This window comes from Schistocerca gregaria, chromosome 6 (genome assembly GCF_023897955.1).
Source record: "Schistocerca gregaria isolate iqSchGreg1 chromosome 6, iqSchGreg1.2, whole genome shotgun sequence".
NCBI classification, from domain to species: Eukaryota; Metazoa; Arthropoda; class Insecta; order Orthoptera; family Acrididae; genus Schistocerca; species Schistocerca gregaria.
This window is the reverse complement of record NC_064925.1, coordinates 293,754,984-293,781,144: the sequence shown is the minus strand read 5'-3', so window position 1 is coordinate 293,781,144 and position 26,161 is coordinate 293,754,984.

Sequence of the window (26,161 nt, the reverse complement as noted above, 5' to 3'; positions counted from 1 at the left end):
TTATTTGGACTGGCTCCAGCTGTATTTTGCACAAACGAAATTGTAAATATCCGAGGAAACATCAGAGAAAGTGCAACTGACGGCTCTTAGGAGAGACGCTCTATGCATATACAGGGTGTAAATTTTAAGTTGACAAACCAGAATAACTCGAAAAATAAGCTTCACAGGAAAAAATGTGTAGAATCCAAAGTTGGTTATTTTCGAGGGGGACATCTGCTGGTGCTAAAATTAGCCAGCCACCCCAGTCCCCTGGGAGTGGGGCGGGAGGCAACTTTAAAATTTCAAATAGGAACCCCCATTGTTATTGCGGAATCAGATTTTACATAAAGTACGTGCATTTTGTCTTAAACATTTGTTTTGCTTCTTTGTAGTTGAGGCTTTAATTTAAAAAAATCTATGTTCTCGATTTTACGTGGAAAGCAGTAACGCTAAAACTAAAACTCTCTCTCTCTTCTCATAGGGTGGGGTTAGAGAGAGAGGAATTAAGAGTTTTACAAATTTTGACCCAAATCTTTTTTCCGCAGATTCGGATGTTTTGTTTGTTTCGTGGTCATGAGCTTACAGATCTTTTAATTATCAAACAAATCATCTGACCTTCTAACTAACCAAACATTAGTAGTATCCAATTAAAATTCACGAAGCAAATAAGTATATTTTATTCATCTGTAACTATTTTCCAAGCAAAAATGAGAACATGGATTTTCTTGAATTACAGCGCCAACTTCGAAGGATCAAAACAAATGTGTAAGACAGAATGTACGTAGTTTTTATGTAGTATCTGATTCTGCAATAAAAATAGGGGTTTTCCTGTGAAGCTTATTTTTAGAGTTATTCTGGTTTGTCAACTTAAAATTTACACCCTGTATATAGGGTGTTGTTTTAACTGAAGACAGTTAGAGATCTCGAAAACGACGTATCATACGAAACAATAGTTATAGGTGAAAAATAAATTTTACTGAAAGGGAACATCTGTCTGTACTACAATTGGCCACCTCCTGAATATCCCTCCTGCATGAGCGGTACAAGTTTGTGTTTAGAACCGGAACCTCCCATTTTATTGCATATTCGAATGCTACGCCAAAAAAATACGTGTGGTTTACTCATACTATTATTTATCATTTGTGACAGGTAGTACTGTAATCGACAAATATCAAGTGTGCCGCCACCTTTTTTATCCAATTGAGAACCAACGCTTTTGATTCTACTTTTCATCAAAGATGTAAATGTAAACCTTTGTGTCCTAATGGATGATACTGATGGTCAAAGGTTACCTGAGTGTTGCAAATGTCACTGTATAGCTCAAAAAAAGGCTAGACATTGACATTTCCCGAAAACGCGATACTTGTATGGTAACGTAGTTATCTGTTCCCTACGGGGTTAATTGTGGTCAGTCTCCAGACTATCAGAATGCTTTATTCCTGTGGCCCCCCAAAACTTATCTCTTAGGTTGACTGATAGCGGTGTGTTTCCATACAACCGCTGTAACTTTCTCGCTGGCCACTACGTGGCTACCGACGGAGTGCGAACCAGACCTTTGTAGCAATGTAAAATGTCCATGAAGTAATAGCGACAGGCGCTGAAACGTCCCCTTTGGAAAATTGTAAATGACTGTGCTGGTAAACCTCTTACGTTAATCGATTTTCAAACAGCTGAGCAAAACTGAACGTACTCCAACATTTCTCTCATCACTTATTCTGATCAACAGTAAACTGACACACACTATTTTTTTAGCGCAACGCAATCTGACTTTCAATAATCCCTACAAAAGAATGGCCTTGGCTAACAATAACCTATACCTTTCATGAATCACTTACCTCACAAAAATTTCGTTACTCGAACTACTGCAGTACAGCGAGCGCCAATACTGCCAGCTAAATAAAAGATTCTAATTGCTGAAGGCACTAACAACTGATAGGCATAGTTAGCAAATGAAAGATTTTGATGGAGAACAAACGATGTATTTACCTTAATAGTGTTCCAATAAAAAATGGTTCAAATGGCTCTGAGCACTATGGGACTTAAAATCTTAGGTCATCAGTTCCCTAGAACTTAGAACTACTTAAACCTAACTACCCTAAGGACATCACACACATCCATGCCCCAGGCAGGATTCGAACCTGCGACCGTAGCAGTCCCGCGGTTCCGGACTGCAGCGCCTAGAACCGCAAGACCACCGCGGCCGGCAATAGTGTTCAAAAGTCAATATATGTCAGTTCATGACATCCAGTCTTACAAATTTCGTGTTTCTGACGGACACACGTCCAGATCGTCCGCTGTGGAAACTCTACCATCTCTCCCCCCACATCCACCACTGCTGGCGGCTCACTTCCAACTGCGCAACGCTACGCTCTGTTCACATCCAACTGCCCAACACTACAATAGCAAATATTCCAACAATGCAAATCAGCCACAGACTGCACACAGCGCATCAGTGATTTTCATACAGAGCGCTACGTGACGTTATCAACATAAAAACCTAAACAGCCTACTTACAGCGCACCTTTCATGGACACTCATGGCGAAACCTTTATAAGCACGAACACCGACCGTTTCGACACCATTTCTCTCTGGAGCCCTCTCTGGCACATCTGACGTAGTGGACGTCGTTTCTGCTGCAGAGAACATCGAAAGAATTTTAATTTATGTCGAGGCTGCCTGCAAGTTCGACGCTGCTGCTGTTCTTTATGCTGAACGTTTCTCTGATAGACCACGATACTGTTCAACTATTCATCACGTTGTACAATAATTAATTACTATCAGAAGTGCGACGCCTGGAAAAAGAACTGTAACATGGAAGATCAATAATGAAACTGCAGTGGCTTCTAGTCCACATGCAAGTACCCTAGATATATTTCAACAGTCTGGAATTGCTCAGACAAGTGTTTGGACGATCCTGCACCGTCAAAAATACCATTCCTACCACATCTCAATGTATCAAAAATTTCGTGAGAATGATTTTCAGAATCTGATGAGGTTTTACTGTTGGGCACGCATGCAATTGCAGAGACGCCCACAATTTGTCTCTCTTGTAATGTTCTCCGACGAATCAATATTTACGAATCATGGCAAAGTTAATCGGCATAACATGCATTATTGAAGTGTGTAACACCCGAACTACATATGTGAGGTTCATTGTCAGCGTTCTTGATCTGTTAACGTTTGGCGCAACAAACTAATCGACCTCTTGGTTTGGAAGGCACAGTGTAACATTGTTGCATTAATTTGTTATGAAAGCGGTACTGATAGACAATAAAAGCGGGTTAAAAGCTGTGAGCTGTCTGGGGTTAGTTAACCTTGCATTACTGCGCAACTGTTTCACCAGGTATCCAGTCTAGCTTACCAAATTCTCAACCAGACTAACATTAATTATAACCTTTTAATAGTCATACGACAACGGGTGATTTATATATATATATAAAAGAGAATTTAAATAAAAAGAAATAAATCAGTTTATATTTGGAAATTTAACATTGATCATTGAAATTTCAGCATATTAAACTTGATTCATAACTTAATTGGTGCCTTATTTAGGATTGTGAAAATGTGAGATTGTAATCTTACGGAACACATCAAATATGGAGCCAAGATTGGGAGACTGCATACAACACTACATTCATAAAATAACACACGAAGAACGTTGAAACATATGCAAGAGGAAGTTAACCACAACCAACCGATTCAATTTTCACCCAAAGAAGTTACGTTCGTAGCGCAATCCTGTCCGTCATGTAATTACCACACACTGGTATACTAAATTCATACTAACTCTCTGTGAAATCTTCCCGAAAAGAATAGCTGAGGGAAAAAGTCACGAGGTGTTAGATCATGCAACCTGGGGGAGGATGGGGGCAGGGGACGGGAAAAGAGCCAAATCTTCTTCACCACTACGCGCAATCCTGTGACGAGGAAGTTCGCCGTTTAGGTAGTGAAGAGCATTGGTGCTCCAGTGAGAGGGTTCCCCATCTTTTTACAAATTTCTCGGAATCAGCCATCAGGTGTGGAAACAACCACAACTGAAATACAGAAAGGTAGGAAGTATCCTCAAAGTCTTCTCATAGAAGAAAGACGACAGCTTCGTTTGTGAAGCAGCACACAAAACATTAACCTTCGCCGAATCCCGTCCATGCACCACAATTTCATGAGGATTGTCAGTGCACACACTAATATTGTGGCTATTAACTTTTCCATATAAATGGGCAATTCCAAAATTAAATTTTCACTTTTCAGCGAAGTGTGCACTGATACGAAGCTTCCTGGCAGATTAAAACTGTGCGCCGAACCCTAAGGCAAAGATCCCGAAGTAGTATCCATCCAGCACACATTCTAGTTTGCCAGAAAGTTTCTCGTGAGATCACTTTCACACGGGTGAGCTTGGTGTAGCACCTGGAACAGGAAGGCGTCCTATCTAGTAGACGTTTTTGACAAGGTCGCTGTTACTGTAACTGACCAGGCAGCAAATGGCCTGGGTAGTGCTAGTGACCGTGTACTGTCAGAGAATTGTCCATATCGGGAAGTTTTACAGTCTAACACTGGTACACGTACGAGATCCTGACGATGCAGCAACTGAAACCTCATGATCCGCAGCAACGTCCTGAATTTGATCTTCGGACTTCTTTGTACAACATGTGATTCCTCCTATGGAAATGAGCGTTTGGCGTCATTGGCCGGGGGCCCTTTGCGGGACAGGTACGACCGCCTTGGTTCATGTTTTATTACATTCGACGCCACATCGGGCGACCTGCACGCCGGATGCGGATGAAATGATGATGAAGACAGCACAACACCCAGCCCCTGAGCGGAGAAAATCCCGACCCAGCCGGGAATCGAACCTGGGCCCATAGGACTGCAATCCGTCACGCTGACCATTCATCCATAGGGGTGCACATTCCTGCTAAGAAAGAGCGCAGCTGTGTGAGAACCGAATGGGGCAACACTTCACGTCGCTCACACAGTGAAAGATCTCGTAATGCAACATTTCACGAACGTTCTATCTCCAGAGGTTTTCCAGACGCCTGGCTTGCAAGTTCATCTTATTAGAACCCATGAGGCTTTTGGCTCTGGAGATACCTGAGACAACGCCTTTACCAGGTTCACGTTCGGTCTCTACGTCATCTGAAGTAAGTTTGGCGGCTATACCGGTTTTCTTTTTTTCAGCGCCAATTAAATCTGACTTTCACGACTGCTCAAAACAACCGGTTATTGAAATAACTGACTTACCGTTTTTTATTCCTCATATTTACTGTAATCAATATAGAAATCTAACAGATTGCAAAATGAATACACCGTCGCTTTCAAGGTACATGGTATCAAAATATTAAACTAAATAAGCAAATAAAAGGACTTAGTCTGTCCATCGTTCGCTGCTTTTCTCGAAAAGTGATAAATTGTCGAATACTACAAAAAATCAGCTGTATTCTCACACTGATTCAAATTTTTTGAAACTTTGCTCAGAAATCATGTTGCACTCGAATATCATACCACTCTTTCGGCGTTACCAATAATCAGCGCTAATGAGTGAAAACTGAGGTTGAAGAACTATTTTTGTGCTGATTTGTCCGCTTTCCAGGGCTACAAGTAAAGGCATATTAAGTAGATGCAGGCAGCAGATCGGTTACTTCCTATTTCTAACGTCAACTATGAACTAATTCTTAAGCTTTAAGTTTTCTCCTCCTACCATGTAGCAAGTTTGTTGCGGTTTCTCTAGTGGCTTTTTTTATCTTTTAAGGCAAATGGGGCATTGTACTTCATTGATACTGCATTTTGTAAAATACTTCCGGACTACGGATTGTGTCATTCTGTAATACAACTTATGTCCGACTACGTCAGCGAGAAACTATCAAACAGACGAGATGGGGTAAGTCTTGCACACCGCATGTACGGGCTTACCATCTAACAGATCATGACACATGATAAGGTATACAGTGCCGTCTCAGCAACGCTGTGCGAATTCTTATGCCATATCTTCATCGCTCCTTGTATCTGCATTGTTATTAAAACAGCACTGAACGCTTTTCCCGTTTTGTATTGTAACGTAATATTTCAGAGCAATGAAAATTTTACGAATAAAAACTGCTCCTTCTTTTAAAAAGTTTTATTTTAAAACAAAATATTTATAATTTAGCACTGCTCCTATTGCGGATATTTCGGATTTTAGCCGGCTGTTAGTAAAAAATTTTAAAAAACTGTTATAACCTAGGGCATACAAATACCGAAAAATGCTGGTCATTCATACCTAAAGCGCGGTATCGATTGTAACCAGGTTAGTAAAAAGGAACACGTTCAGATTCCATCGGAACTTATACGAGAAGCTGTTTATCACGTCGTTTTACGGATGAAGCACCTCTCGACGTCTCCGGCGTTCATATTGAACAAATTGTGTAAGCTGCATTTAATAATAAAATCAGAATTATGTCTTTCTCACTTGTTTAACCTTTTCTGCCAACAACCCATTCCTGATCCATTACATATGGAAACATTCCTATACTTCTTTCTTGCATACATAGCGCCAGATTTTCACCTGGCGGGCAAAACTGTAACTAACTTTTTTTCCAGAGCAAATCGGTTCCGCATTACAGCACTAGAATGTACACCAAATTTCGCTGTCGTACGGTAGTTACAGCCCACATAGGACCTCCGTGTGTGGTTTCACTTAAATTATAACCACTCCTAATTTTGTACATGTAATGGTGTGGAAAATGTGAAACTTCGGAAACGAATGAATCATTTATATGCACGCAGACCTGTACGCGAACGCTGGCTGCGTCAGGCGCGCAGCGCAAGATGCGGCGGTGGGTCAGGGCGGTGGCGCGACCCCGCTGTCCCGGTGGCCCCGTCTCCTAGCAACGGCCTCTCCGCTGACGCACCGCCCACCGCCATCCGGTGCTCGTCTGCTGCACGCGCCACGCCGCGGCGCCACAAGCGCGCTATACATCTTCCCCCTGGTCGGCTCGCGGACAGTATACGAGGTGTGCTAAAACAAACTGGCCAAGTGCAAATAATAGGACTTGCGGTCTGAGGGTTTAGGGATAAATTCTAGTGTCCGATACAACCCCTCTGCTTTTAGCAATGACGTCAACGTAAGGCAAAGATGCTGCAATGGACAAACTATGAATGGAACAGATCATACTCTTGAACAAACGAATGTAGCATGCAATAAAATAATACATTTGAAGCGGCTATTATTTAGTCGCGAATTTCATGTAAACGAATTGAAGATGACTGAAATGAAATGAATAAGAACACGAGAGCAATTACGCCGCGTCCTGCGAAAACGATATTAATAATGAACCGTCGAATAGTTGGAATCGGTAACTAGAAGCAACCTATGTAGGAGGTCATTTCTAGTTACTGATTGCAATATTACTGTTTGCTGCGCAAAAATCTTATATCAGAAACTTGCTTAAAATTATCTTGTTAGTGAACTACAGAATACGACTAGACATTCAAATAATGAAAATCTTTACACATATTATTGCAAAACAAATAAATAAAATGAAAAAATGACCGAATATTGCAACCGATAACTATACTACACGAAAGTCACACCAGCCCCAAATAACACTCAGTAAAATCGATACACCAGGTTTGACAGTACAAATAAGAGAAGTGTAGTAGAAACATGGAAAAGGAAAACATAAAATTGGCTACATAAAAAGAAACTTAACGCATATGAACTTCAAATCAGTCAAAGATCGAGGCTGACAACAACGAAATAAAGACATAACAAGAAATGATAATGTTAGGTAAAACTACAACAAAAGAAGCAAAATCCAGAATAACTAATGAAAAAAATAACACAAACCGCCAGGCACGAATGAGGTACTACCCAAATCAGTTCTTCCCTACCACCCGCCCTCAATCAAATGCAAAATTTTCAAATAATAAAAAAAGAAACCACGAGTCAATCACTCAAACCCTTCGGCAAAGACACGGCAATACCCCTCGGCCAAGCATTGTAACCAGAAAATATTACAACGACAAAAAAACCTCCCTCCTTGAAAACCAAAAATTAGCACTCGCACAATACAGTAACATAAAAAAACGCAACGTAAAACAAGGAAAAAAGTATCAGACCCATCAACACCTAACTAACAAAACGAGGCTTGTACATTTTGCTGATCACTTTTCATAAATGCAGAAAATAAACAGTAACCTTGTAGCAATACTCTTCCTCCAAGAGTATTCATCTAAATGGCCTTGCAACACTGAAATTATCCTCTTTCCCCGCCTGACAACAGATTTACGCCCCCCCCCCCCCCCAATACCCCCTGATGGTATTAGTGCATGCCCCCGTCTTATAATCTTTAAACTGAATATTGAGATTCACGACCAATTGACGATAACCTCTTTCACCCAACCCCTCGTACGAAGAAAACCCATTCGACATGACTACAGAACCTTCTTCCTCACCGAGCGAGGTGGCGCAGTGGTTACCACACTGTGTAAGTAGGCTGTTTAGGTTTTTTTATTTGTAACGGCGCCGCCACCTAGCGCTCTGTATGAAAATCACTGGCTGTGCCGTGTGCAGTCTGTGGCTGGTTTGCATTGTTGTAATACTCGCCATTGTAGTGCTGGGCAGTTGGATGTTAACAGCGCGTAACGTTGCGCAGTTGGAGGTGAGCCGCCAGCAGTGGTGGATGTGGGGAGAGAGATGGCGGAGTTTTGAAATTTGTAAGACAGGGTGTCATGAACTGCTATATATATTATGACTATTAAGGTAAATACATTGTTTGTTCTCTATTAAAATCTTTCATTTGCTAACTATACCTATCAGTAGTTAGTGCCTTCCGTAGTTTGAATCTTTTATTTAGCTGGCAGTAGTGGTACTCGCTGTATTGCAGTAGTTCGAGTAACGAAGATTTTTGTGAGGTAAGTGATTTGTGAAACGTATAGGATAATGTTCGTCAGGGCCATTCTTTTGTAAGGATTTTTGAAAGTCGATTGCGTTGCGCTAAATAATATTGTGTGCGAGCTTAAGCATAGTCTTGTACAATTTTTCTAAGGGACTGGACTCGCATTCGGGAGGACGACGGTTCAATCCCGTCTCCGGTCATCCTGATTTAGGTTTTCCGTGATTTCCCTAAATCGCTTCAGGCAAATGCCGGGATGGTTCCTTTGAAAAGGCACGGTCGATTTCCTTCCCCATCCTTCCCTCACCCGAGCTTGCGCTCCATCTCTAATGACCTCGTTGTCGACGGGACGTTAAACACTAATTTCCTCCTCCTCCTCCTCCTTCTTCCTCATATTCTACTAAAGATGTCAAGACTTCCTTTGTACTGATGTTGTATTCAGGGTTGTACCAAATCTCCTCCTCCAGAAACTACAACTCCAAAAACCCAAAGTCCAACAACCTCGTGCCCCGTTTCGTACTTTCTCTTTCCAAAGTGTGACTCATTTACTTCAACTATAACCCCTGGCCCCGCAAATGACCCCTATACTTCATAAAATCCCCGCAGACTTCTCTACAAAACGAAAACCAGTCGAATACAGTGCCACACGAAACCCCTGCTTCGTGCATGACAGATTTGCAAGAATATTCATAGCAAAAATAGTAGGTTGGCATGACAATTACTTCTAAATTCAGCCTCGATCTTTCGAACCATGTTCCCCTATGTATGGATCTCCACTTTTTTTGCACATGTATTCGTCGGAAGTACGTGATAACACAACCTTCGTCAAAACCATATAATTTACACAGACACTGCACTTGCAAAATTCAGCAATGACACTCAATGATTACAAAAATATTATAGATGATTTACGGTTACTCACTTTCTGAACCAGAATTTTCGCAGTAAAAACAATTGACTTATCCATAACGAACAGAATGGGAAATCAAGACTTCATAAATCACCATCACTTATAAATCAGTACTTTCATTAACAAAAGATACCGGAAACAAATTACGAGATGGAAACAAAGCAATCTGCATCGAATTTTCAATATATGCGCGTAGCGAGGAAATCATTTAACGTTCATCGACAGCAATCTGCAGCACAAACAAAATAACATCACACAATACATCATTTGTCAAAGCCGACGGGTGGTATCGGACACTAGAAATGACCCGAGTTTAGTATATACTAATCCATCCTGTGAATCTAGAATCTTGGGATTTTTGCCTATTATCGATGTCGATACTATCAAGATATCGGTCCCGGGAATTCCCAGACTTTGAGTAACGTATGAATTTCTAATTTTTTATGTAATTTCGCATTCGCTATTTTAATTCTTCAGATAAATTGGTCTTAGCAGACGTGCTGATAGACAGACCGATAATGAATGACAAAAAATGTTTTTTCGTTTATATAATTACCAATTAACAATTTTCTGATTTTTCCCATTTACTTCCACTGCGGAACCTTGCTTCACGCCAAATTTCATGATACTTAGTCAACGGGAAGTATCTTACACGTTTTAATGAGCGTCTTTGTGTCAATACATGAGACAAATGGTCTTAACTTTTCAAGGCATTGACTTAGAATCTTAAATGTTTTCCACCTTCAACTGACTGTAGGCCTTAGTATGTGGCTCAATTTTGAACGTGATAAGTCTACCCGTTCGTAAGAAAAAGGGCTCGTAACAAAAGAACAGCAAGCAAGCAAGCAAGCAGACTGACAGCACATGACATTTTTTGTGTGATATAGCTTTAAATTATCAATTTTGTGTTTTTCTTTCCTTTGCTTGTACTGTGAAACGTCTCTGTGAAGTCGTTTCATAAGACGCTTGTCGAATTCGGTACAAGTTATTCATTTTACTACCTGATTTTAGCTCAATTCATGAGCTCTTCCAGAAAGATGGAGCACTCAAATAAGGCCTATTAAATATTGTTTGTGTTTTTTCATGTGGGGTTTCGCTTCTGTTTTGTGGAAAACGCTGAGTTGGTCATCGTCTGCTGGGGGGCAGACGATGTTGCTTCTCGTTCGAAGGAGAGCACAGGATGACCAACTTAGGTTTCCAATACATAAACAGAGAGGTTTACGCATCTTAGTCGAAGGGTGTGTCGGAGGCTGTTTTTGTGTGTGAGGTTGGTGACGGAGGGCTACCGCTCTGGTAGCTTCCGCTGCACGGGGAGCTAGGTAATCTCGAAAGAGAAAGGCGCACTATTCGGTGAACGCTTGGTGACTACGGATCGTAGCTCTTAAGGGGGCTTTCAGGTGATAGGAATCAGGTTGAGTTAGGAGTTCGTTATGTTTAACTGCTGAGATACTTAAGAATTTGAGCTTAACTGAAGCGTGTGAAGTGAGTTATTTTTTAATGATTTTTAATCTTATATTTTGTGGAAATTGCTTTTGTCTTTGCGTGTCGATTTTGTGCCACGTTTTTGGTAATCAATGACCTTTCTGGTCCACCACGGCACCGCAATAGGCTTCATTTTAACGGTTTGCTTGTTTAATGACCTACAATTTCTGCAAGAATATCTGTTCTTTCGTGCACTTTCTACAAAGCAGCACAATAGTTTGAGTTAGAATGCACCACGCGCTCTAGTTCGGCCGTTAGCAAGCAGCACACGCAGTATGTTAAATAGTTATCGCAGAGCCTTGTATATTGGATAAACTTCTGTCCAGAATAGTGCATGCGTAGAATCGTAATGCAAATCTCACTGAGATATTTTCATGGTATTAATGCAAAGTAGATGATAGTATAATTGTCTCCAATCCCCATCTTCTGTGTTTCTTCTTTCTGTAGTTAAATTCTGCTCTGTTTCATTCTACGTAGTTCTTACTTAAATATTTCGAGTCAGGCGCCAGTTATATGAAGTTAGGATGTGCAACCAAATATTTAGTTACAATAAATAATCTATGTGAAAGATAAATTATTTGGTGTCGATCTTACCCTCTTATTCCGATTTCCAATCCTGAATTAATCATGCACGACATGGAGTGCTATTTATCTGGCTGCTTAAAGAAATTTGCGAACTTGTAATTAAATTATTAAAGTAATTAAACTAATAATTTTCCAGCTCCGTTTTTAAATGGTTAGGAAGGGCTTGGGCTGGTGGCGACCTTGAATTTCTAAATTTTTATCATTATTTGTGAGAGAGAAGCAGCTAGAAATGCGAGATAACGTATATGGCTCGATGAACAACGTCGTAAAAATAGTAATACGTTACAACTGTTAAAACTTGCATCTTGTAAAATTTCATGATTCTAGGTCTACGGGAAATGCCCTATTGATTTTGACGAGTGAGTTTGCGCGTATCAAAATATGTTTCGTAAATTTTTGTTTCTTTTGATTCCATTGGCTTAAAAGCTTCCATTTCTTACATGTCTAAGGAACCATAGGTCTTACAATGTGATATAAATTTGAACTTGATACGTCTAAACGTTACTGAGAAAAAGATAGGTCATAACAGACGAGCAGACAGACAGACAGATAAATAATAACAAAAACTTTCTTCGCGTGATATAGTTACAAATTAATAATTTTCGGGTTTTTTTTCTTTACTTTTACAGCCAAACCTTGCTTCTTGACAGTGACAAAATTTGAGACCTAGACGGATGTATCTTTTGATTTCATTGATGTAGCTTAAACTTTTTAAATCGCGAAAGGACGTAGACTGTAGCATGTGACATAAATGTAAACTTGATACATCTACGCATTCCTGAGAAAAAGGTTCCTTAAGAGTCGACCAGACAGACGGATACGAAAGCAATGTTAGAACACATCCCTTTCTATGGATCGTGCTTCTGAACCCTAAAAACAACGGTATTTTTTTAAGAAACTGCGGATAATCACGCCTTGACGGGTAAAGTGAATTTTTTTTTCGTGGGATAAAAACAAAAGGATTGAGCTATATTTATGTCACGAAATTAAATTATTTGTACAAGGTCATTATCACTATTTTGGAAGGTTACCAATCGTGATATATTTTATTCAGATAGTGGCCTTAGTACGTGACGGAGGATCAGCTCGTTAAAGGAATGTGTGAACTACATCTTCCTCACATAGTTCAGTGTGACCTACACCTTCATATAATCGACAGACTGCACAGAGGCGTTCTCTCTTGCATCTGCCAGAGTTAAATTGAGACATGGGCAACGTATATTCTTAAACATCTCATGAAAATGTCGTCTTTGAGTTGTAGTCAGTTCGAGCAAACACCAGAAATTACTTCATTATTCACTTCGCAACAATAAAGCAATTAATTCACAGCACAAACACAACAATAACTGTGTAGTGGCTACTACACTCCTGCAGAGATGACACTGTTATTATTATTATTATTATTATTATTATTATTATTATTATTATTATTATTATTATTATTACCACCACCATTATCATCATCGGTAGTGGCAGAAGTCAGACACAAAGCATTGACAGCATCAGGTCTTCCAACTTATGTCAGTTCAGAAGTAAAGAGTCCAGCAATCAAATGATCTACAAATGAAGACCTAATTATAGTGCACACTTTTTAATCTGATTGACTTTAAATGGTGTGCAGGGTGTGGGTGAAACAAGTGTCGCTAAAGACAGGAGTGGTGGGTAAGGAAACATGTTCTGTAACAAGAATCTACCTTCAGTGTGGACAGTCAGCATCTGTTTTAAGAAGGCGTCGTAGGTAGCAGTTGTAACACACTGAGGATTGCTTCAACATATTATAAAAACTGTTGTTGGCAATAAGCAACTACCAGTTCTCTCTTTCTTTCATTTGTTCATGGTTTAATAAAATACCTACAAAAAGTAAATAACATTTTATCTTCCAGCATTTTAAACATAAGTGTTCAAATAAAATCCTTTTTCATTCAAAAGAGGGATAAACTAATGTTGTTGATGGTAGAGGACGGGGGTGGGATGTATACTATATCTGACTGCTCTTGGAAGGTAATTGTCTCATAAAGGATGGGATCCATTGGTCTACAACAAAGTTATCTCTTTCAAAATAGGCCCTTTACATTATGGACAAGTAATGTTGGTAAATCATCGATGTTTGTTTTCATCATCGAGGTCTAAACCCCCCCCCCCCCCCCCTGCGGGTCCGGGGGTTAGAATAGGCCCGAGGTATTCCTGCCTGTCGTAAGAGGCGACTAAAAGGGGTCCCTTCCCCTCAAGGGGTAGTTAGCGCCAGCGTCCGGAGAAGGACGGTTCCACGACGTATATTTGCATTCATTTTGATTTTTCACTTCTTCTGGTTTCTTCCTTCCTTTGGTTGGTTCCTTTCTTTGTTCTTCTCCATCTCAATGTCTTCCTTACTCTTCTCCTTGCCTTCTTCTCCTTGCCTTCTTCTCCTTGCCTTCTCTGGTCTTCGCCTCGGTGTTTGAGACAGTCTGTCCTTTCTTTCCCCTCTGTCCTTTCTTTCCCCTCTGTCCTTTCTTTTCCCTCTGTCCTTTCTTTTCCCTCTGTCCTTTCTTTTCCCTCTGTCCTTTCTTTTCCCTCTGTCCTTTCTTTTCCCTCTGTCCTTTCTTTTCCCTCTGTCCTTTCTTTTCCCTCTGTCCTTTCTTTTTCCCTCTGTCCTTTCTTTTTCCCTCTGTCCTTTCTTTTTCCCTCTGTCCTTTCTTTTTCCCTCTGTCCTTTCTTTTTCCCTCTGTCCTTTCTTTTTCCCTCTGTCCTTTCTTTTTCCCTCTGTCCTTTCTTTTTCCCTCCGTCCTTTCTTTTTCCCTCTGTCCTTTGTTTTTCCCTCTGTCCTTTGTTTTTCCCTCTGTCCTTTGTTTTTCCCTCTGTCCTTTGTTTTTCCCTCTGTCCTTTGTTTTTCCCTCTGTCCTTTGTTTTTCCCTCTGTCCTTTGTTTTTCCCTCTGTCCTTTGTTTTTCCCTCTGTCCTTTGTTTTTCCCTCTGTCCTTTGTTTTTCCCTCTGTCCTTTGTTTTTCCCTCTGTCCTTTGTTTTTCCCTCTGTCCTTTGTTTTTCCCTCTGTCCTTTCTTTTTCCCTCTGTCCTTTCTTTTTCCCTCTGTCCTTTGTTTTTCCCTCTGTCCTCTGTTTTTCCCTCTGTCCTCTGTTTTTCCCTCTGTCCTCTGTTTTTCCCTCTGTCCTTTGTTTTTCCCTCTGTCCTTTGTTTTTCCCTCTGTCCTTTGTTTTTCCCTCTTCTTCCTTCCTCCCTGTGCGCGTTCGCACGCATAGCCGGTGACGGGGTAATGCGTAATTCCCCGCCCTGGGTAGACAAGTAAGGCATGCACGTACCCCCTGGTAAAGGCCAGGCCCAGGGAGGGGTGATTGTCTGAGCTGACACCTTCCGACCATGCCGATTAGTCCCTCTGTCCGTTTCTCGGGAGGTGTGAACAATCATCTAAGGCGGGAGTGCCCTCTGAGAGGGTCCCCACATGGAAGGAGCGCGCCATCGGAGACGCTGGCAATCATGGGGGATTCCTCCGCAATGGATTTCTCTTCTTCTTCTCTCTCGACTTCTGCCCACAAACGGAAACTTCACCAGACACCAGTGAACAAAGTGCTACCGCCTGCCCCACAACTCCCCGTAGTTTCTCTATCTGAGGACGGAAAGGATTTTTCCTCTGTCAACCCTTTCGTTATCCAGAATGGGGTAGATGCCATAGCCGGATTGGTCAAGTCTTGTACCAGGTTGCGTAACGGTACCTTGTTACTAGAAACTGAGAGCGCCTTTCATGCACAAAAACTGCTTTGGGCCACACTCCCAGTCTTGTTCTAATGCGGCTAAATGTGTCACTTGTTACAGGGATGCCCATGAGGGTGACTGTCCACCTCCGTCTCCTCGTTGTGTGAACTGTCAGGGTGACCATGCAGCGTCCTCCCACGACTGTCCCATCTACAAGGAAGAACGCTGTATACAGGAAATTCGGGTCAAAGAGAAAGAGTCCACTTCGGCTGCTCGCAAGCTATTTGCTAGTAGGAAGCCCACGCTGCTCCCAGGGGGGAAATACAGTACTGTCCTCGCCTCTTCTCGGACTACCAGGGAGGTGGCGACGCAGACATGCGATCTGACCTTCAGCACTACGGTCGTCCGTTCGGCCAGTGCTAAGATCGCCCGGTCGACGTCTCCTCTTCCTCCCGTCACCCCTCAGACACAAGCACCTTTCTCAGCTTCTACCAAGACGAAGACCCCGAAGTCAGATGCACGGGCCTTCAAGAAGGAACCGTCTCGTGCAGACTTTCTACGTACCTCGACCTCCCAGCCATCGACCAATACTTCCACAAAACGACCTTCCAAGAAGGCTCATAGGAAGCACAGTTCTCCTTCCCCGCCACGGCGCATTTCTTCTCCTGCGCCACCCAGCCGTTGCCACCCCAGGCCGTCATCCGTTTCGCCTGGCCGCATCGCTGGTAGCCGAACATCTGGCCGTTCACCAGCAGAGGAAGCTCCCCCTCCCGGCCATCTTAACAAGATGGCCGATGAACCTATAGAACAAATGGACGATGACTGTCCGCCTCCTGCTAGCGGCGGCAGTGCTCGCTCGAAGCCGGGCCCTCGGCGGCCTTCGAGGTGACCCCTTCTTGCATCTTCTTCTTCTTCTTCTTCTCAAGATGGCACTTATTCACTGGAATATTCGCAGCATTCGCTTCAACCGAGAGGACTTAAAGCTTCTGCTACGCTTGCACCGTCTGCTCGTCGTAGCCCTCCAGGAAACGAAGCTACGCCCATGCGATCACATTGCCTTGACACACTACACCTCTGTGCGTTTTGACCTACCCCCCGTGGCAGGTATTCCGGCTCATGGAGGGGTTATGTTGCTAGTCCGGGATGATATCTACTATGATCCCATCACATTGCACACCGGTCTGCAGGCAGTTGCCGTCCGGATTCCTCTCACCACTTTTACATTTTTCATTTGTACCGTTTACACTCCATCGTCGTCTGCCGTTACCAGGACAGACATGATTCAAATTATTGCTCAGCTACCTGCACCATTTTTGTTAACTGGAGGCTTCAATGCTCACCATCCTCTTTGGGGCTCTCCAGCATCCTCTCCGAGGGACTCCCTGTTAGCAGACGTTTTCAGTCAGCTCAATCTTGTCTGCCTCAATACTGGCGCCCCTACTTTTCTTTGACACATCTCACACCTATTCCAATTTAGACATCTCTGTATGTACTACCCAACTTGCACGCCGGTTTGAGTGGTATGCACTTTGATACATATTCGAGCGACCACTTCCCGTGTGTTATCCATCTCCTGCATCATACCCCCTCTCCGTGCTCAACTAGTTGGAACATCTCCAAAGCAGACTGGGTGCTCTTCTCTTCCAGGGCGACCTTTCAGGATCAAACCTTCACAAGCTGCAATAGTCAGGTCGCACACCTCATGGAAGCCATTCTCACTGCTGCTGAATATTCCATCCCTCACACTACTTCTTCTCCAAGTTGCGTACCGGTCCCCTGGTGGACCGCAGCATGTAGAGAACCTTTACGTGCTCGTCGACGTGCTTTACGCATCTTTAAACGCCACCCTACAGTGGTGAATTGTATCAGTTATAAACGATTACGTGCGCAGTGTCGTCGTATTATTAAAGAAAGCAAGAAAGCCAGCTGGACTGCTTTCACAAGCACCTTCAACAGTTTTACTACTCCTTCTGTTGTCTGGGGTAGCCTGCGCCGTCTATCTGGCACTAAGGTCCACTCACTAGTTTATGGCTTGACGGTCGCGAATGACGTCCTTGTGGCCCCTGAGGATGTCTCCAATGCCTTCGGCCGCTTTTTCGCAGGGGTTTCGAGCTCCGCTCATTACCACCCTGCCTTCCTCCCCCGAAAACAGGCAGAGGCGGCTAGGCCACCTAACTTCCGCTCCTCGAATCGTGAAAGTTACAATGCCCCATTCACCTTGCGGGAACTCGAAAATGCACTTGCCCGGTCACTGTCCTCCGCTCCAGGGCCTGATTCTATTCATATTCCGCTGCTGAAGAACCTTTATCCTGCGGGTAAAGGTTTCCTTCTTCGTACTTATAATCGCATCTGGATTGAGGGACATGTTCCCGCATGCTGGCGCGAGTCTATTGTTGTACCGATTCCTAAGCCGGGGAAGGACAAGCACTTGCCTTCCAGTTATCGACCCATCTCGCTTACCAGCTGTGTCTGTAAGGTGATGGAGCGAATGGTTAACTCTCGTTTGGTTTGGCTGCTCCAATCTCGACGTCTACTTACCAATGTACAATGTGGATTTCGTAGACGCCGCTCTGCTGTTGACCATCTGGTTACCTTGTCGACCTTCATTATGAATAACTTCTTGCGGAAGCGCCCGACCGCGGCTGTGTTCTTTGATTTGGAGAAGGCTTACGACACCTGTTGGAGGGCGGGCATTCTCCGCACCATGCATACATGGGGCCTTCGCGGTCGCCTCCCTCTTTTTATTCGTTCCTTTTTAATGGATCGACAGTTCAGGGTACGTGTGGGTTCTGTCCTGTCAGACATCTTTCGCCAGGAGAATCGGGTGCCACAGGGCTCCGTTTTGAGCGTCGCTCTCTTCGCCATAGCGATCAATCCAATAATGGATTGCCTCCCAGCTGATATATCAGGCTCCCTTTTCGTGGACGATTTTACCATCTATTGCAGCGCGCAGTGTACATGTTTCCTGGAGCGCTGTCTTCAGCGTTCTCTTGACCGTCTTTACTCCTGGAGTGTCGCCAATGGCTCAAGTTTTTCTGCCGAGAAGACGGTCTGTATTAACTTCTGGCGCTACAAAGAGTTTCTCCCACCGTCCTTAAAACTCGGTCCCGTTGCTCTCCCATTCGTGGAGACCACAAAATTTTTAGGTCTTACATTTGACAGGAAACTTAGCTGGTCTCCACATGTGTCATATTTGGCTGCCCGTTGTACCCGTTCTCTAAATGTCCTCCGTGCTCTCAGCGGTATGTCGTGGGGAGCAGATCGAACCGTCCTACTTCGCTTATATCGGTCGATCGTCCGCCCCAAACTGGATTATGGGAGCTTCGTATACTCCTCTGCACGGCTGTCCATCTTACGCCGCCTCAACTCCATACAACATCGGGGCTTACGTCTTGCGATCGGAGCGTTTATACTAGTCCCGTCGAGAGTCTTCATGCTGAAGCCGGTGAATTGCTACTCACCTACCGGCGCGATATGCTGCTTTGTCGTTATGCCTGTCGGCTACTGTCAATGCCCGACCACCCATCGTATCGTTCCTTTTTTGACGACTCTCTCGACCGTCAATACGGGTTTGTTTGTCTCTGCCCTGCTACCCCCAGGAGTTCGCTTTCGTCGCCTCCTTCAACACCTTGATTTTTCACTCCCTGCAACCTTTAGAGTGGGCGAGAGCCACACGCCACCTTGGCTCCAGGCTCAGGTTCGCGTTCACCTTGACCTCAGCTCGCTCCCAAAGGAGGTTACCCCCGGTTCGGTATACCACTCCCGTTTTGTCGAACTTCGTTCGAAGTTCATTAATATGACCTTCATTTACACAGATAGCTCTAAGACCAATGACGGGGTCGGGTGTTCTTTTATCGTCGGGGCACAAAGTTTCAAATACCGGCTACATGGTCATTGTTCGGTCTTCACAGCTGAGCTCTTTGCCCTCTACCAGGCTGTTCTTTACATCTGCCGCCACCGACATTCTGCTTATATCATCTGCTCCGATTCGCTGAGCGCCATCCAGAGCCTCAGTGATCCGTATCCGGTTCACCCTTTCGTGCACCGGATCCAACGCTCTCTTCGGCAGCTGGCGGACGACGGTTCTCCGGTTAGCTTTATGTGGGTTCCTGGCCATGTCGGTATCCCTGGGAACGAAGCTGCAGATGCCGCGGCCAAGGCTGCGGTTCTCCAGCCTCGGACGGCTTCTTGTTGTGTCCCTGCATCAGATTGTAGCACGGTCATTTGTGGGCGCATTTTATCGCTGTGGCATGCCGATTGGGCTGCACTTATGGACAACAAGCTTCGGGCTTTGAAACCTCTTCCCGCGGCTTGGACGTCCTCCTCACGTCCTTCTAGGCGGGAGGAGGTCGTTTTGGCCCGGCTACGAATTGGACACTACCGGGTCAGCCATCGCCATCTGCTGACGGCAGTTGCTGACGGTTTGCCACATTTTAACGTCCTGACCGGATTTTACTACACTGCGTCTTGATCTTGACCTGCCATGTACTCTGGATGCCATTTTAGCGCATGACCCAGGAGCTGCTGCTCGTGTTCTTCGTTTTATCAACTTGACAAACCCGTCTAAGGACGTTTGAGTATGCTGTAGTTTTTTTATCCTGTGCCTGTTAATACGTCTTTTATAGTGTTGTCCCTTTTAGTTGCTGTTTTAACCTTGTGCCTCGCGGTGCATTCCTAACTTAGTCAGGGCGCTAATGACCATTGTAGTTGGGCGCCCTAAAACCACAAAAAAAGGTCTAAACACAAAGCCCAATAATAGTCGACCACAGAACATCTGATGGAGGAAAAAAATTCAACGTAAAAATACGTCTAATACATTTATTAATAAATAAATACATTAATAGTTAAAATTAAACAACCTAAAACGTTTTTTTCAACAGGTTATATGAAAACAGGTCAAATTTTAGATATTTGTTCTTGATACTGAAACGTTACAGTAATTTCATATGAATCTGGTTCTTCGTACTGTAGATGAAACTCCAACTAATGCAAGGAGAAAATTGCTACAAGGGAGGGCTTTAATCGCATGACGATCGGAAACACACTACGCGAAAATCTTCTGTATAATTTTCATCAGGTTGAAAGATCAGATTAGGTAGGCTTTGAGCCAAGAATAACTTTCTTTCAGAGCGTGTTAGGCATCTACTGTTTATGATACCTGAGTGGCTTCATTTACTTGACAGTGTACCTCCAGACGTTGGCCAAGGAATGTGGTTTATGGACGATGGTGCTCCACCTCACTATACGCGGATGGTTCGCCAGTTTCTACATAACCAGTTTCACAATAAGAGGATTGGTTAAGGGGTTCAATGAATGGACTGATCCGTTGCTAGGTTTGAATATAACTGACTTTTCTTGCTTTGGGTACATTTAAAATCCTTGGTGAATTCAGCTCTCGTACGCATGGTGTCGTTGTTCTGAGCGACGTATCCAAAATGGAACACGTCAGGAGTTTAACGGAATGTACAGCAGACTATGGATCGCAGGCTCAGGGGCTGCACTGAAGCCGGACGTTGTCAGCTCGAGCAGTTTTTCTAAGTGTAAATGTAATTGGCAAATGTATGACTATTGTGCCATGTGCCATAAATAATAATTCATTTGATGTACTTAAATGTGTTTGGTAAATTTATAATTTTTGTGCCATGACTGATAAACAGGATTTTCAGACCCATATTCGCTCGAGGTTTTTGTACAGTTTTGGAGTCAAGAATAAATCCCTGAAGTTCCTGACACATGTTTTTATATATCCGGTAAAGACTAAAAACCACATTTTTTACAATAGTTTCCCCTTCACTATATTGCGTTGTTGATGGAGAGCACATCGCTTTTAAGAAGTCAAATGTACCGACAACGTGTTTCCACATACGTAACAGATCTTGTTTAAGATCTAATTCTCCGTTTTTCTCATAACTCTTCTGTGATGGCAAGTCCGATTATGCTCCAGTTAGCCAATTATTCTTTTCTTAAGCTATTTTATACAGTGTCCACTCACAGTGTCAGCACCTTTTGCAGCACGGATTACTCGAAGACGTGAAGAGAGAAAATCAACGAGGTTCTGGAAGGTACGGAAAGGGATCTGGAGCCATGGGGATTCCAGTGCTGTTGCTAGCTGCGCTAGGTTTCTCGATTCAGGATCCCTGGCGCGAACAGCTCGCTCCAGATGGTTCCACAGATTTTCAACCAGGTGTACATCAGGGGAGTTTCGTGGCCAGGGAAGTACGGTAACTCACAGCGGTGCTCTTCGAATATCACAGGTTCACTGCAAGCTGTGTGAAACTTCACGTTGCTCTGATGGTAGATGCCATTGTACAGAGGAACTACCAACTGCTTGGAGGCTTGGATAAGATCCCAAAATAGCTGAATATTTATGTTAATCCATTGTGCCTTCCAGAATGACGAGATCACGGAGGGATTCCACGAAAATATTCCCCAGACAATTACGCTCGCTCATGTGGCCTGTACTCATCCTACGATTGCTGTGGCAGTAACCGCCAACAGCCACTTGGTCGATGGAGCATAAAACATGTCTTATCTGCAAAGGCCACCTGTCTTCATTCAATGGACGTCCAGTTGCTTTTGTCGCTCATCAACTGCAGTCAGCATGGGTGCATGAGCTAGGGGCCTGCTGTAGAGGCCCATACACAGCAACGTTCGCTGAACGGTCGTTGAGGAGGCACTGTCGGTAGCTCCTTGGCTGTTCTGGGTGATCAGTTGCTCAACAGTTGAACGGCTATTCGCCCGTACACTTCTCTGTAGCCATCGTTCGCCCCTGTCATCTGTGCACTGTGATGAACCACAGTTGCCTCGGCACTGATTTTAGATAGCGCCATTTTGCCATGCACGGTATACTTTAATCACAGCAGCACGCGACTGTTCACAAAAATAGCCGTTTGTGAACTGCTTCCTCCCCTCGCCCAAAAGACACTGATCATATCTTTTTCGACATCAGATATTCGTTCCATTTCCTCATTACGACAACAACTACAATGTTATCCGCGTCCCACCGACACTCCACTGTCACTTAGTGTCTGTGAGGTTGTTGCACATTGACGTGGAACATAGGCCGTGGTGATTGTTCCATGTAGTATACGAGAAGTACGTAGGTAGGTCTGAGACTTCACATAAATCCGAGCCCTGAGAGAGGTAAGTTGTACTAGTGTTAAATGCAGAAACGAGAGACGCAAAGTTTACATCAGTGTTTCAAAACTGACCAACAAAGAGTGCGCGCTCGTGTGACTGACGCTGATAGGACTGCTTGTTCAGAAAAACACGGGTTTTATGCACTAGGTTCTTTCTTCTCCACATTCTGCTGAGATGGGAACAGACAGCACTAGCGGGTGACCGATTTCCGACAGCATCACGGAACTAACCGCAGTGTGCTTGTCCCTGTCGTATGTCGCCACGAAGGAGGTTTCGTTGCCTTTTTTGGTTTAAATAATATCAACAATTGGTGCCTGTGCGGCGTTTGGTTGAGCCGGTGCCGGTTGTTATTCCTTCTCCTTTGGTGGAGTGGGATGGAGCTGCTGAGTGTTCCCAGGGCTAGAGGTCTGGTGGTCTATGATGAAACGGCTCAGTAAGAGTAGTTTAATGAACATCGTATTTTGACACATCTTGCGTACCTGTGGCGCTGATTTTCTAGATGCACCCTACTCTGTTCAGTTTACCAGCAGCCTCTGGAGAGGCGATGAGCCGATCTGTTTGCATATTCCGCTTATGCATAGCCTTTCCAGTTACCATGTATCCTATAAGTGGTCATGAGTGAGTGAATATGTGTACTTCGGTAATTTTACAGGAAACCTAAGCTTGTGGCAGGGCTTAGCAAAGAACGAAGGTAGAGAGCAGAGTGAAAACTGAACGAGTGTACCGGTAATGGTTTAGCTTGCAGAGAGGTGTAATCCATTCTGCTTCCGCCTCGATTATGTTAGGGAAATTGTTCACGATCCCATATTTTGATTATTTCACTTAATTTTGTGTGCGAGTATATTTTGATAGCAAACCAAGATTATGGGGTTTCTGAATCAGTAGAAATTGCCGTTTACATCTTGAATTTACTGAAAGTTGCGATTCCATCTCGTTTCGGGCAATGTTTATTCAGATTTCGGTCGTACAGTACGAAATGCTGGTCTTTTATATATGTATGCTTTAGTATGAAGTAATTATGAAATTATACTCTTTTCCAAATTTGTTTATAATATTATTACACATTTTTGCGGTTTATTATGTTATGCATTAAAGTACGAAACCTAATCACCTTACAGATTGCATTTTAGAAATACATTTTGTATATATGGTATATATAACTTTTTAGTATCATTTGTATTTAATGCCACGAGGACTTGACTATTTTTCAAATTTAAATTATATGATGGTAAATTAAACCTTATTACCCATCAAATCAAGAATTCTTACGTTTGGACTGCGATCAGACTGCTATCTGTCGTCAATCAAGAACCTTTATAGCGCAAGTAGAATGTTTCTTGTTTTCGAAAAGTGTTGCGCAATTGTTCTCTTGTGTCTAAAAACATCTACGAAGGGCTTTACTTTTTTGAGTAGATAAAAATATGGAATAGAGTTAGAAGAATTTGTGTGAAACACTGTTTTCACTGGAGAACAACAACCCGTCGGCCATATCATCTCATAGTAGCATTTCATTTTTATAACGAAAAGATGAGTATACTCGTATTCATCAACTTTTGCTACTGAATGTTCATACCTTCCATTTTATCTAAATTTACTGAACTATCCATCAGCATAGCTAAATAATTACATAATTTTTTTTATAAAAAATTGCGTAAATTTTTTGTAATTTTGGAAAGTAGACCATTTCAACTGCCTTGCTCGAAATTGAACAGACACCCCACATGTAGACACTCCTACGCTTTAAGCACTGTTGACTCAGTCTATGTTTTATTAATCTGTTAGTCTAGTCTTAACTCCTGTATCATGAGGAGGATATTTTGTGAACTTTAATACAATTTTCATGAGTGATCTTTTGTGCCTGGTATCTTAATATCTGTCCGTTAGAACCTCTAGTGTTCATGATCTCGTAGGTACTAAACTATGTTGTTAGGCTCTTTATAATACGTGAAATTCCGTCACGAAGGAATACTCATATGTCCAGGAAATTATTGTATGTTACCGATTTCTTTCTTTTTTTTTTTTTGCTTTTTAACAAAAGGTTTGTCACCACATAACTCTGATGTACCATACTCCAACAAACTTTCTTTGTCCTCTGCTTAGCTTGCTAGTGAAACAACATATAATAAATCCTTGTCTGTTTGTTTTATTCTAATAATGTGCGGAATAGCATGATTATCTTTCTCATCTGTGTCTGAATCCAGTACCAATAACTCATGTATCCATACAGCTTCACCGTAATACTATGTTAAATGACGCCCTATTCAATGTTTCTCAGTCTGCACCATGAATTTTGTTTGCTACATTTACTTCGAAGTGTTATCGGTGACTATCCATTGTTTTGCTTGAATAAAGCGTCACCATCTATGATAAAAAAAATTCACTGACGCGTAACTAAATTTGCTGCCGCCCATACCAAAACCCATCCACTCATATGTACCTATTCCTAAAAAATCAATGCACATGCAGTATTGAAACAGATTTAAAGAAAGCAATGAGCAAAACGGGGGAGATGCAATATGACAAAGACCAGCGCTATTGCCGTTATTTTACTTTCTCTGGCACGTTTGCTTAGCCTCGCGTTATCCGTTGTAGAAAATGGTAGATTAATTTATTTGGGCAATATTCGTTATGCCGCTTATCATTCGACGATACAACCAATCACCAGCGAGTGCGATGTAACAGGAGGCACACACGTTCCTCAATAATTATAGAAGTAATCACAGCTTCTTGCACTTCCTTTCATGCAGAGGCATTTCTAATAATTTACTCACTACTTGTAGTCAGTTTCTTACACTTTCTTCTACGTGGCGATCCAGCTCCGTATGTTTCATGAAGAACAGTAAAGCTAGTATTCACAATTGCTATACCCATAGTTTGAGTTCGCATGAGTTGATGCTAGCAGATACGTGCTTACGTAGACCTCATATAGTTGTGCCACTGGAAATTTTGGGGTGACCAACAGAAGTCCGTCATTCAAGAAAAGTCTTCAGCAATCAAGCCGGGCAATTCCAAGGATGACTTGGTACTCGATGGGACTCAGAGAGCTTGCATTTATGCTGTGTGCTCATCAAAGGCAGTTCATGCTTCTGGTTTAACTTCTCGGTTTTCCGACATTAAGCTGGCGTTTCCTGTCGCAGATCACGACAGTATAGTCGCTCTCGACTGCTGTTAACTGGACGTCAATACACTGGATTATTTTCACTAGGATAGAGGTGATGACTGTGCTGATCCCACACACATTCTGTTTGGAACAGGTTACGCGACCATGCACGGGCAGACTTCTACAATGGAGCAGAACAGTCACTAGTTCCGCAGCTACATAAATATGTTTTTATTAAGTCACTTACTCGTCTGCCTGTTCGCTATAAATTTTACAATTGATTTTAAACTTCCCAATGAGCTATATACTTCAAATTTTTAACATAGCTCAGAACATGATGAAAACTTATTATTAACTTGTTTTCTTGTCGGTCCATTCCGTAATGATGGGGATGGAGGTGGAAAAGGTTGGT